The sequence below is a fragment of the Lethenteron reissneri genome, unplaced genomic scaffold (genome assembly GCF_015708825.2).
Source record: "Lethenteron reissneri isolate LAM-NWPU_2019-01 unplaced genomic scaffold, ASM1570882v1 scaffold_1638, whole genome shotgun sequence".
NCBI lineage: Eukaryota > Metazoa > Chordata > Hyperoartia > Petromyzontiformes > Petromyzontidae > Lethenteron > Lethenteron reissneri.
Window position 1 is genome coordinate 415,886 of NW_026891375.1, and position 14,236 is coordinate 430,121.

Below are 14,236 nucleotides of genomic sequence, written 5' to 3' on the forward strand. Positions count from 1 at the left end.
CCACGCGAAGTGTCGAAGGCTCGCTGACAAGACGTCACGGGACAGACCCAGGTTCCAAAGGTTGGCTGAGATGCTTGGTAGATACACCAGCTGTATGCCCAACTGTGCAAACTTGCCGAATTTTATCCGCCACTCGTTGTGAGCGTCACTCCTCTGCCCTCAGTTGTTGTAGGAGGCAGTCTGCCTCCAACTGTCCAGTAGCCTCCTTCACGAGTTTCCTCGTGAATGATGCTATTTGCACCGCTGGTACCAGTCTTTCACAAGTCTACTCAACTCAACATCCTCCCATACAGCATCAGTCCCTATTTTCGACAGCCCATGTCGTGGCCGTTTAGCCCCCTTTATGCGGCCAAAAAGAAACTGCTTGGGTATGCGGGCTACAAGACCCAGCCAACGCAGCCTTGCCTGCCGGAGGAGCTTACTGGTGGGAATGTGTCCAGATCCTTCAAGGATCTGTGAGCTCCTCACACAATCCAGCTAGGTTAAACCCAGGATGGCTCGTTGGAACCACCACCGACACCACCACCACTAACACCATCAACATCACCACCAACATCACCAGTACCACCACCAACAAGAATATCACCATCATCAACACCATCACCAGCACCACCAACAACACCAACAGCACCACCACCAACAACACCAATAGCACCACCATCAACACCACCATCCACACCAACAACACCACCATCAACACCACCACCATCAACACCACCAACAACACCACCACCACGAACAACAAAGATAAAGATCCCCCTTATAGCTGAAATAAACTGTTGGGGCAAGTGCTGTTAGCCAGCATCACCTATGAAGGCCGGAACAGCACACGAGGGCGTGGGTGGCCAACACCGCGCCCGGCCGCCTTTGTCTCCGAGTGGCGATATTTACACACCACACCAGGTACTCATCTGAGGCTGAGTCGACCTAGGGGAGGCCCAGGACCGGTTCATATAATCGTCACTGGTGTTGACCTTGAGCGGGAATCCAATTCTGGGTCACCGGGTTCATAGCGCAGCGCGTTAACCACTCCACACACACACAGACTCACACCACACACACAGACTCGCACCACCGCACCACCCACCCACAGCGAGGATCCACTCCTCCACCTTCGCCAGAGTCTCTCCCCGCCTCTCTCACGGACCAACTGCCAGGGGGAAGCGCGTGGCTCGAGACGAGGGGGCGGTACCAGGTGACCACGCCCACCGAGACGTGGAGCCCCGCCCCCTCACCCGAGCCCCCCCCATGCCCACCCCCTCGCCCCGCCCCCTCTCCCCCCTCGCCCCGCCCCCTCGCCCCCGCCCCCTCCCCCCGCCGAGGCCGGGGCGAGTGGAGGCAGCGCTGTGCATTGTGGGTGGCGAGCGGCTGATTCGGATTCCCGCTCACGGCCACCGTCGCTGCTGAAGCGGCGGCTCGCTGGCTGGTCCTCCTCTACATCGACTCAGCCCGAACAAGGTGAGAACCTTGCACCGTGTGGACACATCAGCAGTGGCGGTGGCGGAGACGGGAGGCAGAGGAGGCGCCTGGCTCACAGCCGTTACGCTCTGGGCGCCTGCTGAGTTCACGGCGCTGCTCCCAGCAGAGCGCGGCCTGCTGCTGATGATGATGATGAGGAGAGGCACTGCCAGATTGTGGCTGATGGGATGAGTTACATTTAGTTGTTTTGTATCTGGAGGGACGGAGTTGTTGTCGTGGCAGCAATGGCCTCCACTAGAGGCCGCGATGTGGGGTATTTGGTCTACTCTTCCACGCTGGTCCAGACCCGTTGGAGCGGGGTGGGTGTACCCACAACTTTACCCTCCACACGCGGGGGGCGTCAGCTCACTGCACTTGCAATGCAGAGGTGCAGGTTCGAGTCCATTTCACACTCACCCCGTACTATATGCTGCCATAGACAAACCCAGCGTTACATTATATACTGTACTAGCAGAAGTACCCGGCTTTGCCCGGGTGAAAAATATATTTCTTAAAAACCTTACATATATATACACAGATACTAAGGTATTGTCAAAGCCCGGTGGGCTGTTTGTACATTTCTCCACCAACAAATATATGAGGCTTTCACAAGTCCAAAAAGTTGTAGAAAGTGTGGGGTAAATAGTTGATGTCAAAATGTTTCCGAAAATTGTGGTCTCCCCCCCCCCCCCCCCCCTCAAAAAATATCTTTACCCCTCGTAGGTATATATACTAACAACACCTTACATACAACAGAGGAAGTGGTATCTATTGACTCTGTAGTAGTATCTACTGACTGTACCGTAGTATCTACTGAGCCAGTAGTAGCTACTGACTGTGTAGTAGTATTTAGTGACTGTAATAACTACTGACCATAGTAGTATTTACTGGGCCTACAGTAGTATCTACCGACTATATACTCGTAACGACTAACTGTATAGTATCTGCTGACTCTATAGTTGTATCCACTGACTATAGTAGTAACTAAAAAATCTATAGCAGTATCTACTCACTCTTTAATAGTATCTACTGACTCTAGTAGCTACTCACCGTAGCAGCATGTACTGACTGTATAGTAGTATATACTGACTGTAGCAGTATTGACTGACTGTAGTGGTATATACTGACTGTTTTAGTATTTACTATAGCGGTATCTACCAACTCGATAGCAGTATCTACTATCACTACAGCAGTGTATACCGACTGAGGTCGTACCTGCTATCACTACAGCAGTGCATACTGCTGTGTTGGTACCTGCTATGATGAGAGGAGTACATATTGTGGTGGTGGTACCTGGTATGATAACAGCAGTGTATATTGACTGTGCTCATCATTCACCCTCACCATTCACCACTCACAACTCACCCTTACCACTCATCCTCACCACTCACCACTCCCACTCACTATTCACCATTTACCCTCACAACTCACCACTCACCAATCTCCCTCACCAATCTCTCTCACCACTCACCCTCACCACTAACCCTCACCACTAACCCTCACCACTCTCCCTCACCACTCTCCCTCACCACTCTCACCATTCACCCTCACCATTCAGCCTCACCACTCACCCTCACCACTCACCGTCACAACCACCACTCACCCTCACCACAACCTCACCCTCACTACTCACCATTCATCCTCACCAATCACCACTGACCAATCACCACTCACCACTCTCCACTAACCCTCACCACTCAACCTCACCACTCACCCTCAAAACTAACCACTCTCTCACCACTCACCCTCACCACTCAGCACTCACCCTCACCACTCACCCTCACCACTCACGCTCACCACTCACCCCTCACCACTCACCCATCACCACTCACAACCGCCACTCACCCTCACCACTCACCCTCACAACAACCGCTCACCACTCACCCTGACCACTCACAACTCATCCTCACCAATCACACCCTCACCAATCACCACTCACCCGCACTGCTCACCCTCACCACTCACCACTCACGCTCACCCTCACCACTCACCTCTCACTAATCACCACTCATAACCGCCACTCACCCTCACCACTCAACACTCACCCTCACCACTCACCCTCACTACTCACCACTCATCCTCACCAATCACACCCTCAACAATCACCACTCACCCTCACCACTCACCCTCACCGCTCACCACTCACCCTCACCACTCACTCTCACCACTCACCACTCACCCTCACAACAACCACTCACCCTCACTACTCACCTCACCACTCACCACTCATCCTCACCAATCACACCCTCACCAATTACCACTCACCCTCACTGCTCACCCTCACCGCTCACCACTCACCCTCACCACTCAACCTCACCCTCACCCCTCACTAATCACCACTCACAACCGCCACTCACCCTCCCCACTCACCCTCACTACTCACCACTCATCCTCACCAATCACACCCTCACCAATCACCACTGACCCTCACCACTTGCCACTCACCCTCACCACTCACCCTCACCATTCACCCTCACCACTCTCCCTCACCACTCACCAGTCATGCTCACCACTCACCATCACTACTCACCACTCACGCTCAACACTCACCCTCACCGCTCACCACTCACCCTCACTACTCACCCTCACCACTCATCCTCACCAATCACACCCTCACCAATTACCACTCACCCTCACTGCTCACCCTCACCGCTCACCACTCACCCTCACCACTCAACCTCCCCTCACCACTCAACCTCACCCTCACCCCTCACTAATCACCACTCACAACCGCCACTCACCCTCCCCACTCACCCTCACTACTCACCACTCATCCTCACCAATCACACCCTCACCAATCACCACTCACCCTCACCACTTGCCACTCACCCTCACCACTCACCACTCACCCTCACCATTCACCCTCACCACTCTCCCTCACCACTCTCCCTCACCACTCACCAGTCATGCTCACCACTCACCATCACTACTCGCCACTCACCCTCAACACTCACCCTCACCGCTCACCACTCACCCTCACTACTCACCTCACCACTCATCCTCACCAATCACACCCTCACCAATTACCACTCACCCTCACTGCTCACCCTCACCGCTCACCACTCACCCTCACCACTCAACCTCCCCTCACCACTCAACCTCACCCTCACCCCTCACTAATCACCACTCACAACCGCCACTCACCCTCCCCACTCACCCTCACTACTCACCACTCATCCTCACCAATCACACCCTCACCAATCACCACTCACCACTTGCCACTAACCCTCACCACTCACCACTTACCCTCACCATTCACCCTCACCACTCTCCCTCACCACTCTCCCTCACCACTCACCAGTCATGCTCACCACTCACCATCACTACTCACCACTCACCCTCAACACTCACCCTCACCGCTCACCACTCACCCTCACCACTCACCCTGACCACTCACCACTCATCCTCACCAATCACACCCTCACCAATCACCACTCATCCTCACTGCTCACCCTCACCACTCACCCTCATAACAACCACTCACCCTCACTACCAAAAACTACACATGTGTTAGTACCTGGGTAGTAAGTGTTATTTTCTATACGCTGACATCTCAAAAGTTACAAATTGGAGAAAATTCCCCTCAAACTTATTTTTTTTTGACACGGACAGTGATATTTACAAATGGAGCTATTTTGCTAGGAAAAACCTGTGCATTTGTGTAATTCTTTCCTTTATATAAAGTTCTGGTCACAAAAGCAACATGTATGGGGAATAATAGCCATATTATATACTTAGGAGGCTTAAGCAATATGTATTTTTCCCCCGGGCAACGCTGGGTATATCGAGTTTATACCACAAAGTCGTCACCTGACAGAGTTGCGTGTCGAGGCCTAGTACCGTGCAGAGCCTCCGGCCTCGCCTAGATTGCCCACCCGGCTGAGGGTGGGTACTGGGGCTGTTACGCCCCCCCCCCCCGCGCTACAATAATACTGTCTAATCGCTATAATTTTATTATCTACCGACCCTATAATAGTAATTGCACACATTGGGGTGGAAGGGGAGTGAAGAGGACGTGAAACTTTGATGAATTTACCTCAAGAGTCGCGTGTTAATGCATGCGCATATTTGTAACGGGAATTAAAAATGGCGTCCACCCCGCAGCGAAGTTGTTGCTACCCGTTGCCAGGGGCAACCGCCGTGGTCCGCGCCGGCCGGCAATATTAAATAAATAAATAAATATTGAGCAATCGCACTAAATAGATAATCGGTCCGATTTAAAGTTTAGAGACGAAAAATCGGAAATGCCTAAGTTTACCGTGGGCCGGGGGCGTGCCCACCGGCAAGATTTAATCTCGGCGAACCCCACGGTCCGAGAGCTAAATCCCCCGGAAGGGAGCGTACGCAGACGGACAAACAGACAGACAAACAGACAAAAAATGAATTATATAGGTTAGATTACTATACACCACCCTATACTTTACAATAATACATAGTGTAATATTACACTATGTATTATTCTATCCACCCTACTGTATATCACACTGCTGTATATTCACTATACAATTACGATACTATATATTGCCTTAAACATTGTATTAAACATTACAATTTTATACTATTTATTATTATACAATCTGCTATACACTATACCATTGACCGTCGAGACAGCTGTCTCCTGTCTCGCTGTGTCTCTCTCTACGTGAGTGTCACTGTTAGTCTACAGCTGTCTCCTGTCTCGCTGAGTCTCTCTCTACTTAGTGTCACTGTTAGTCTACAGCTGTCTCCTGTCTCGCTGTGTCTCTCTCTACGTAGTGTCACTGTTAGTCTACAGCTGTCTCCTGTCTCGCTGTGTCTCTCTCTACTTAGTGTCATTGTTAGTCTACAGCTGCCTCCTGTCTCGCTGTGTCTCTCTCTACGTAGTGTCACTGTTAGTCTACAGCTGTCTCCTGTCTCGCTGTGTCTCTCTCTACTTAGTGTCACTGTTAGTCTACAGCTGTCTCCTGTCTCGCTGTGTCTCTCTCTACGTAGTGTCACTGTTAGTCTACAGCTGTCTCCTGTCTCGCTGTGTCTCTCTCTACGTGAGTGTCACTGTTAGTCTACAGCTGTCTCCTGTCTCGCTGTGTCTCTCTCTACGTGAGTGTCACTGTTAGTCTACAGCTGTCTCCTGTCTCGCTGAGTCTCTCTCTACTTAGTGTCACTGTTAGTCTACAGCTGTCTCCTGTCTCGCTGTGTCTCTCTCTACGTAGTGTCACTGTTAGTCTACAGCTGTCTCCTGTCTCGCTGTGTCTCTCTCTACTTAGTGTCATTGTTAGTCTACAGCTGCCTCCTGTCTCGCTGTGTCTCTCTCTACGTGAGTGTCACTGTTAGTCTACAGCTGTCTCCTGTCTCGCTGTGTCTCTCTCTACGTAGTGTCACTGTTAGTCTACAGCTGTCTCCTGTCTCGCTGAGTCTCTCTCTACTTAGTATCACTGTTAGTCTACAGCTGTCTCCTGTCTCGCTGTGTCTCTCTCTACGTAGTGTCACTGTTAGTCTACAGCTGTCTCCTGTCTCGCTGTGTCTCTCTCTACTTAGTGTCATTGTTAGTCTACAGCTGCCTCCTGTCTCGCTGTGTCTCTCTCTACGTGAGTGTCACTGTTAGTCTACAGCTGTCTCCTGTCTCGCTGTGTCTCTCTCTACGTAGTGTCACTGTTAGTCTACAGCTGTCTCCTGTCTCGCTGTGTCTCTCTCTACATGAGTGTCACTGTTAGTCTACAGCTGTCTCCTGTCTCGCTGTGTCTCTCTCTACGTGAGTGTCACTGTTAGTCTACAGCTGTCTCCTGTCTCGCTGAGTCTCTCTCTACGTGAGTGTCACTGTTAGTCTACAGCTGCCTCCTGTCCCGCTGTGTCTCTCTCTATGTGAGTGTCACTGTTAGTCTACAGCTGCCTCCTGTCTCGCTGTGTCTCTCTCAACGTGAGTGTCACTGTTAGTCTACAGCTGCCTCCTGTCCCGCTGTGTCTCTCTCTATGTGAGTGTCACTGTTAGTCTACAGCTGTCTCCTGTCTCGCTGTGCCTCTCACTTCGTGAGTGTCACTGTTAGTCTACAGCTGTCTCCTGTCTCGCTGTGTCTCTCTCTACGTGAGTGTCATTGTTAGTCTACAGCTGCCTGTCCCGCTGTGTCTCTCTCTATGTGAGTGTCACTGTTAGTCTACAGCTGTCTCCTGTCTCGCTGTGCCTCTCACTTCGTGAGTGTCACTGTTAGTCTACAGCTGCCTCCTGTCTCGCTGTGTCTCTCTCTACGTGAGTGTCACTGTTAGTCTACAGCTGCCTCCTGTCTCGCTGTGTCTCTCTCTACGTGAGTGTCACTGTTAGTCTACAGCTGCCTCCTGTCTCGCTGTGTCTCTCTCTACGTGAGTGTCACTGTTAGTCTACAGCTGCCTCCTGTCTCGCTGTGTCTCTCTCTACGTAGTGTCACTGTTAGTCTACAGCTGTCTCCTGTCTCGCTGTGTCTCTCTCAACGTGAGTGTCACTGTTAGTCTACAGCTGCCTGTCCCGCTGTGTCTCTCTCTATGTGAGTGTCACTGTTAGTCTACAGCTGTCTCCTGTCTCGCTGAGTCTCTCTCTACGTGAGTGTCACTGTTAGTCTACAGCTGTCTCCTGTCTCGCTGTGTCTCTCTCTACGTGAGTGTCACTGTTAGTCTACAGCTGTCTCCTGTCTCGCTGAGTCTCTCTCTACGTGAGTGTCACTGTTAGTCTACAGCTGTCTCCTGTCTCGCTGAGTCTCTCTCTACGTGAGTGTCACTGTTAGTCTACAGCTGCCTGTCCCGCTGTGTCTCTCTCTATGTGAGTGTCACTGTTAGTCTACAGCTGTCTCCTGTCTCGCTGAGTCTCTCTCTACGTGAGTGTCACTGTTAGTCTACAGCTGTCTCCTGTCTCGCTGTGTCTCTCTCTACGTGAGTGTCACTGTTCGTCTACAGCTGCCTCCCGTGTGATGTAAGGAAAAAAGTTTAGCTGGAAGCATATTATATTTTTTTGCGACATAGAATTGTAATGTATTACTTACTGTTAGTAGTTCAGCTTATCGGAGAGTATATTTAGTATACTGATGATACTATGAAGTTTATACTTTAGATTTTTTACGTGGTTGTTTAGTTACTGCAGCTACATACTATTAACATTCCTACCCTTTATTAATGCTACCCATATTCCCCTCCCTTTGATGCTGCTAATCCTGCATAATGCACGGGCATAATGACTTTGAAAACCCCCCATCCACCTCCTACGCATTTCACAAGTAGTACTAATCACATACCTGCATTTCCCATAAATATGCTAAATTCCTCTTGATATGAAAATTATTTTGTCAAGGCGCCCTTCCTCCCATCCAACCCAGCTTAAATATACGCTCCAAGCATGGTGGTGTTTCATTTTGCTTCCTCTTAGTATCTTTCACTCGACGGTCAATGGTATAGTGTATAGCAGATTGTATAATAATAAATAGTATAAAATTGTAATGTTTAATACAATGTATAAGGCAATATATAGTATCGTAATTGTATAGTGAATATACAGCAGTGTGAAAAACAGTAGGGTGAATAGAATAATATATAGTGTAATATTACACTATGTATTATTCTAAGGTATAGTGTGGTGTATAGTAATACAGTATGTAATTTAATGTTGGGTTTGTCTATGGCAGCATATAGTACGAGGTAGACCTGTGTGATGTCAGGGAAAAAAGTCTATCTGGAAGCATATTATATTTTTTGCGACATAGAATTGTAATGTATTACTTACTGTTAGTAGCTCAGCTTATTGGAGAGTATATTTAGTATACTGATGATACTATGAAGTTTATACTTTAGATTTTGGCGTGTCTATGCACAAATAAGGTTTAGGAAAGAAGCAGGAGTGACGTCACGCGGAGACACGTGGTTACAATGCGTCACGAGCGGGGGACACCTCCTCACTGGCGTTGGGCGCCGATGACGTCAGACCGAGATAACGAGGACCGAGATAACGAGAGCCGGGTCGTGAGAGGGCGAATGTCTTGAGAGTTTAACGCTTTTGCGACCAATGTCGTCCATGATACAGGCCTTTTGGGATAGATCGCGTAAACATCTAAATGTGTCGTTAACCCCGCCACCACCACCCGACACAGCTGTGGGGGCTGATGCCCCCTCCCCGCAAGGGGGCGGGGCGCGAAGTCCGCCCCCTCCACCCGGCCCCCTCCTCGGCCGCGTCTCGCTGGACCCCCCGGGCGCGCTGGTGCGGGGGGGGACCGCCCCCCCCCCCCCGCACCAGCGCCTGTCGGACACCGCCTAGGGGGTTATTGCACGTGCGCCCCCCACAACACGTGCGCCCCCCACAACACGCGTGCCCCCCACAACAAGCGCGCCTGCACTCGCGAACCGCGCCAATCACGTAACACTTTAAATCTCCGCTCACAGCTGTCGGGATCTAATTAATGACTCTGCGCACTCACGCAACGTCCCCCACCCCCGGCCGGGCGTGGTGCTGACCACCCACCTCCTCGTGTGCCGTGCTGGCCTTCAGAGGTGCTCGCTAACAACACTTGCCCCAACAGTCTGTTAAGGCTATACGGGGGGGGGGGGGGTCTTTGTCTTTGTGGATGAGTGAGTGTGATTGTAGAATTCTTCGGGTCTCAGCTCAATGGAGTTCACTCGGGGAATGAACTTTTTCGGATTCTGAAATAAACGTGTGCGAGTGTTTAGTGGGGTGCATGTGAGTGTTTAGTGGGGGTGCATGTGAGTGTTTAGTGGGGGTGCATGTGAGTGTTTAGTGGAGGTGTGCGTGAGTGTTTAGTGGAGGTGTGCGTGTGTTTAGTGGGGGTGCATGTGCGTGTTTAGTGGGGGTGCATGTGAGTGTTTAGTGGGGGTGCATGTGAGTGTTTAGTGGGGGTGCGTGTGTTTAGTGGGGGTGTGTGTGTTTAGTGGGGGTGCATGTGTGTGTTTAGTGGGGGTGCATGCGAGTGTTTAGTGGGGGTGGCGTGTGTGTGTTTAGTGGGGGTTCATGTGAGTGTTTAGTGGGGGTGCATGTGAGTGTTTAGTGGGGGTGCATGTGAGTGTTTATTGGGGGTGTGCATGTGTTTAGTGGGGGTGCATGTGAGTGTTTAGTGGGGGTACGTGCGTGTGTTTAGTGGGGGTGCATGCGTGTGTTTAGTGGGGGTGCATGTGTGTTTAGTGGGGGTGCATGTGAGTGTTTAGTGGGGGTGCATGTGAGTGTTTAGTGAGGGTGAGTGTTTAATGGGGGTGCATGTGAGTGTTTAGTGGGGGTGCATGTGCGTGTTTAGTGGGGGTGCATGTGAGTGTTTAGTGGGGGTGCATGTGAGTGTTTAGTGGGGGTGAGTGTTTAATGGGGGTGCATGTGCGTGTTTAGTGGGGGCGCATGTGAGTGTTTAGTGGGGGTGCATGTGCGTGTTTAGTGGGGTGCATGTGCGTGTTTAGTGGGGGTGCATGTGCGTGTTTAGTGGGGGTGCATGTGAGTGTTTAGTGTGGGTGCATGTGCGTGTTTAGTGGGGGTGCATGTGCGTGTTTAGTGGGGGTGCATGTGCGTGTTTAGTGGGGGTGCATGTGCGTGTTTAGTGGGGGTGCATGTGCGTGTTTAGTGGGGGTGCATGTGCGTGTTTAGTGAGGGTGCATGTGAGTGTTTAGTGGGGGTGCATGTGAGTGTTTAGTGGGGGTGCATGTGCGTGTTTAGTGGAGGTTAATGTGCGTGTTTAGTGGGGGTGCGTGTGCGTGTTTAGTGGAGGTGCGTGTTTAGTGGGGGTGCATGTGCGTGTTTAGTGGGGGTGCGTGTTTAGTGGAGGTGCATGTGCGTGTTTAGTGGGGGTGCGTGTGAGTGTTTAGTGGGGGTGCACGTGCGTGTTTAGTGGGGGTGCATGTGAGTGTTTAGTGGGGGTGCATGTGAGTGTTTAGTGGGGGTGCATGTGTGTGTTTAGTGGGGGTGCATGTGCGTGTTTAGTGGGGGTGCATGTGAGTGTGGAGGTGTGCGAGGAGAGAGCAGCGCCGGCCGAGTTTCTCCGCTACGGTTGCACCACAGGAACATTCTGTGGAAACTATTTCCAGTGATGATTGTTGACAACAATTGCTATGAAATCTTCGCAGTCGATCACAGCCTATGAGGTGTGGTCTTGGTCGTGAAGTCTGTTGTGCTGACGCTACCGACGGCAGTATCGTGCTCTTATTCTGCCCTCGGCTTCTTGTGGTGCTCACAAGGGGCCGGCATTCCACCCCACTCCCTTCCCAGCAACTCAACTACTCTCATTGCGAGGCCACTATTCGATTCCGGATCATATAATTTGTATGGTCTTGTTATCATTCGTATTGTTTCTCAATTATTCTCCGTTTAACGATGAAATGTAATAACTTATTAAGTTTTGTGTGCTCTGTTAGCTGCGGTCTCGCGTGGTAGGGGTGGCTCGCAAACCAACCTGCCGCACCGGTGTCACTTTGACCAATCACCACCATGGGCCTAAATGTCAAATATATTGAAATAATAACTTCTCACGCATGCAACTCGGCGCTTTTATCAGCTGCATATCGCGTGGCGTGATTACCAATCGTGCAGTTAGGGTCGAAGCTAGTTTTGTTTTGTTTATTAAAGTTGGGGCCTGGTCCGGTCGGCCCAAGTGCGTGTCGAGTCGGGCTCTGCTCGGTTCGGGGTACTGCTGGTGCCACCACGCTTGTGAAGCCGGCACTGGTGTCTCTCCGCAGCTCGAGCGAGCGCTACGAGGAGGAGATGACAGTGCGAGCCGAGGCTCTAGTCAACTCCGGCAGGCGGCTGGTACAGAGGTACGAGCAGGAGAAGAGCCGTCTCGCCGACGGGCTGCTCCACCCACGCTTGCACGGATGGCCGGATGACGTCGCGGTCACCGAACGGCCAAACCACCAACCCGACGGACGACCCCCACCCGACCGCCAGCCCACGGGTACCCCCACCGAGTAAATGACCCAACACGCATCATCCTGACACACTGACCAAATAACTTACAGACCGATAATTCGCCACCCCATCCTATGACCCAATAAAATACTTTCGCAACAATATATATGAACCCGACACCCGACTTGCCCACCCTCTGACTCTATAAGACACCGAGGCCAATACAATACACCGACTTGGTGAAACTCTGACCCATCAATCGACTCATTTGACTTCGAGCCTATCCACTGGATCACCAGCTGACCTACTGATCCAATAAACACTCAAACCTGGTAACTTACTGACAAAATACTGATCCACCAAATGACCCTATAACCTTGCCAGCTAGGCTCAGACTCACGACCAGCTGATCTAATAATCCAAAAACCCACTGTCCCACCAGGCTATCCCCGCTATGAAGGAGGGACCGGTATTATAAATTAATGTTGTGTTTTTGTTCCGCGTTTAGGCACCACTGCCATTACTTGGCCATAAACGTGTTTAAGCCCAGGAGTGTCTGTGCACTCATCTTTCCCAAATGGAAGCTGCTCGTGGTGGAGGCAACATGTCACGTCTGGCAACGCAAAACTAGTTTAGCACCGATGGATTTGACTTAAACCACTCGTGCACAAGACCAGTTGAAAAATTATCCTGACATTTTTATAAATTAATAGTCACCGTGAGGAGGGTAGTTCCTTAAACAGCATGCTCGAAGTGGTCGAGTGGCACGGACGTATGTTCTCCTGTACGTGCATTCCACGTAGTTATGTTCTCCTGTAAACGAGGGCTACTCCTCGGAAAATGTGCACAACGCACGCTGCGCTCCCACGGTTTCATCTTTACATGTCACAGCGATCTGCAGGTTCTGCGCTTGTTTAGCTTGAGGCTGTAGTCATCGCCGCGATGCCGCGAGGGAGTCTGCTGAGTGAGCTCCTGCGGCCCGTTATCAATCGAAGGCTCGCGTTGCCGAGCCACGTGTCGCCAGGCTCGATCGGAACACGACGGTGGCTGGGAGGGCTCGGCGGGTTGTTTAAAGTTCTTGGGAGACACCGCAATGGGGGATCAACGTAGGCTCGGAATGAACTTAGCAAAATTATATGACTTGAGAGAGAAGGCTGCAGATGTGTGCGTCGTTGTCTCGTTACCAGCTTTTGTTGAACACTTGGGTGTCATGTGGAGCATTTCATAATTCTCGCGACAGACTGCAAAGGCTGAAGTGGAATTCCTCACACATCCGACACGACACAATATACGCACAGACACACGTAAACTTTACCCCCTGTATTTCCAATATTCCTATAACCGTGCTCGATTCAAGACACTTATTATCTCTTTATCGGTGACACCTTTAATAGTCATGTTTTTTGCTGGCTGTTTTGTGTGTGTGGGTCTTTGGGGCTGTCTGATGAACAAAAATAAAATTAGTTCCTTGGGTGTTATCCCCTCCATATACGTAGGCTTTGTTCGGGCACTCCAGTTTCCTGCCACACACGACGACCAATTCAGCTCCTGCCCTCAGGACCCTCTTGGAAATGCAGCTTGAGACCACCAATCACTCCACTGCCACTCCCCCAATGCAGGATACTGCAGCATGCGTCAAAAATAAAATCCATTCCAGTCATTCTCAGCACAACAACGGATGAAGGCCCTTCCCGTACGTCGCGTTAACAATGGGGGTCATTTGATAATGTTTCACCACGCTGGTGAGTGCGAGTGCAAAATTAATCCCGGTGTAGCGATCCAGAGCGTTCCGACTGAAAGTAAACATTGAGCATCGTGATGGAGAGAAAGAGCAGTCTAATCACGGGAGAAGAAGGCGCGATGAAGGGACCACTCCTACCCCTTGTAGCAAGCCACCCTCCCTTATCACGCTTATTGATACTTCTCCACTGTTCCAGGCGGTGTGGGCCAGGT

At 51.0% G+C, this 14,236-nt stretch overlaps 1 long non-coding RNA gene across 1 annotated transcript; it reads left to right on the plus strand.

Annotated features, from left to right (window-relative positions):
- The first annotated feature begins 1,362 nt into the window (after positions 1 to 1,362).
- On the plus strand, positions 1,363 to 13,760 carry LOC133362941 (uncharacterized). Its single transcript, XR_009757554.1, has 2 exons — positions 1,363 to 1,458; positions 12,115 to 13,760. It is a non-coding gene; the product is annotated as an uncharacterized LOC133362941 (long non-coding RNA).
- Positions 13,761 to 14,236: the final 476 nt, after the last annotated feature.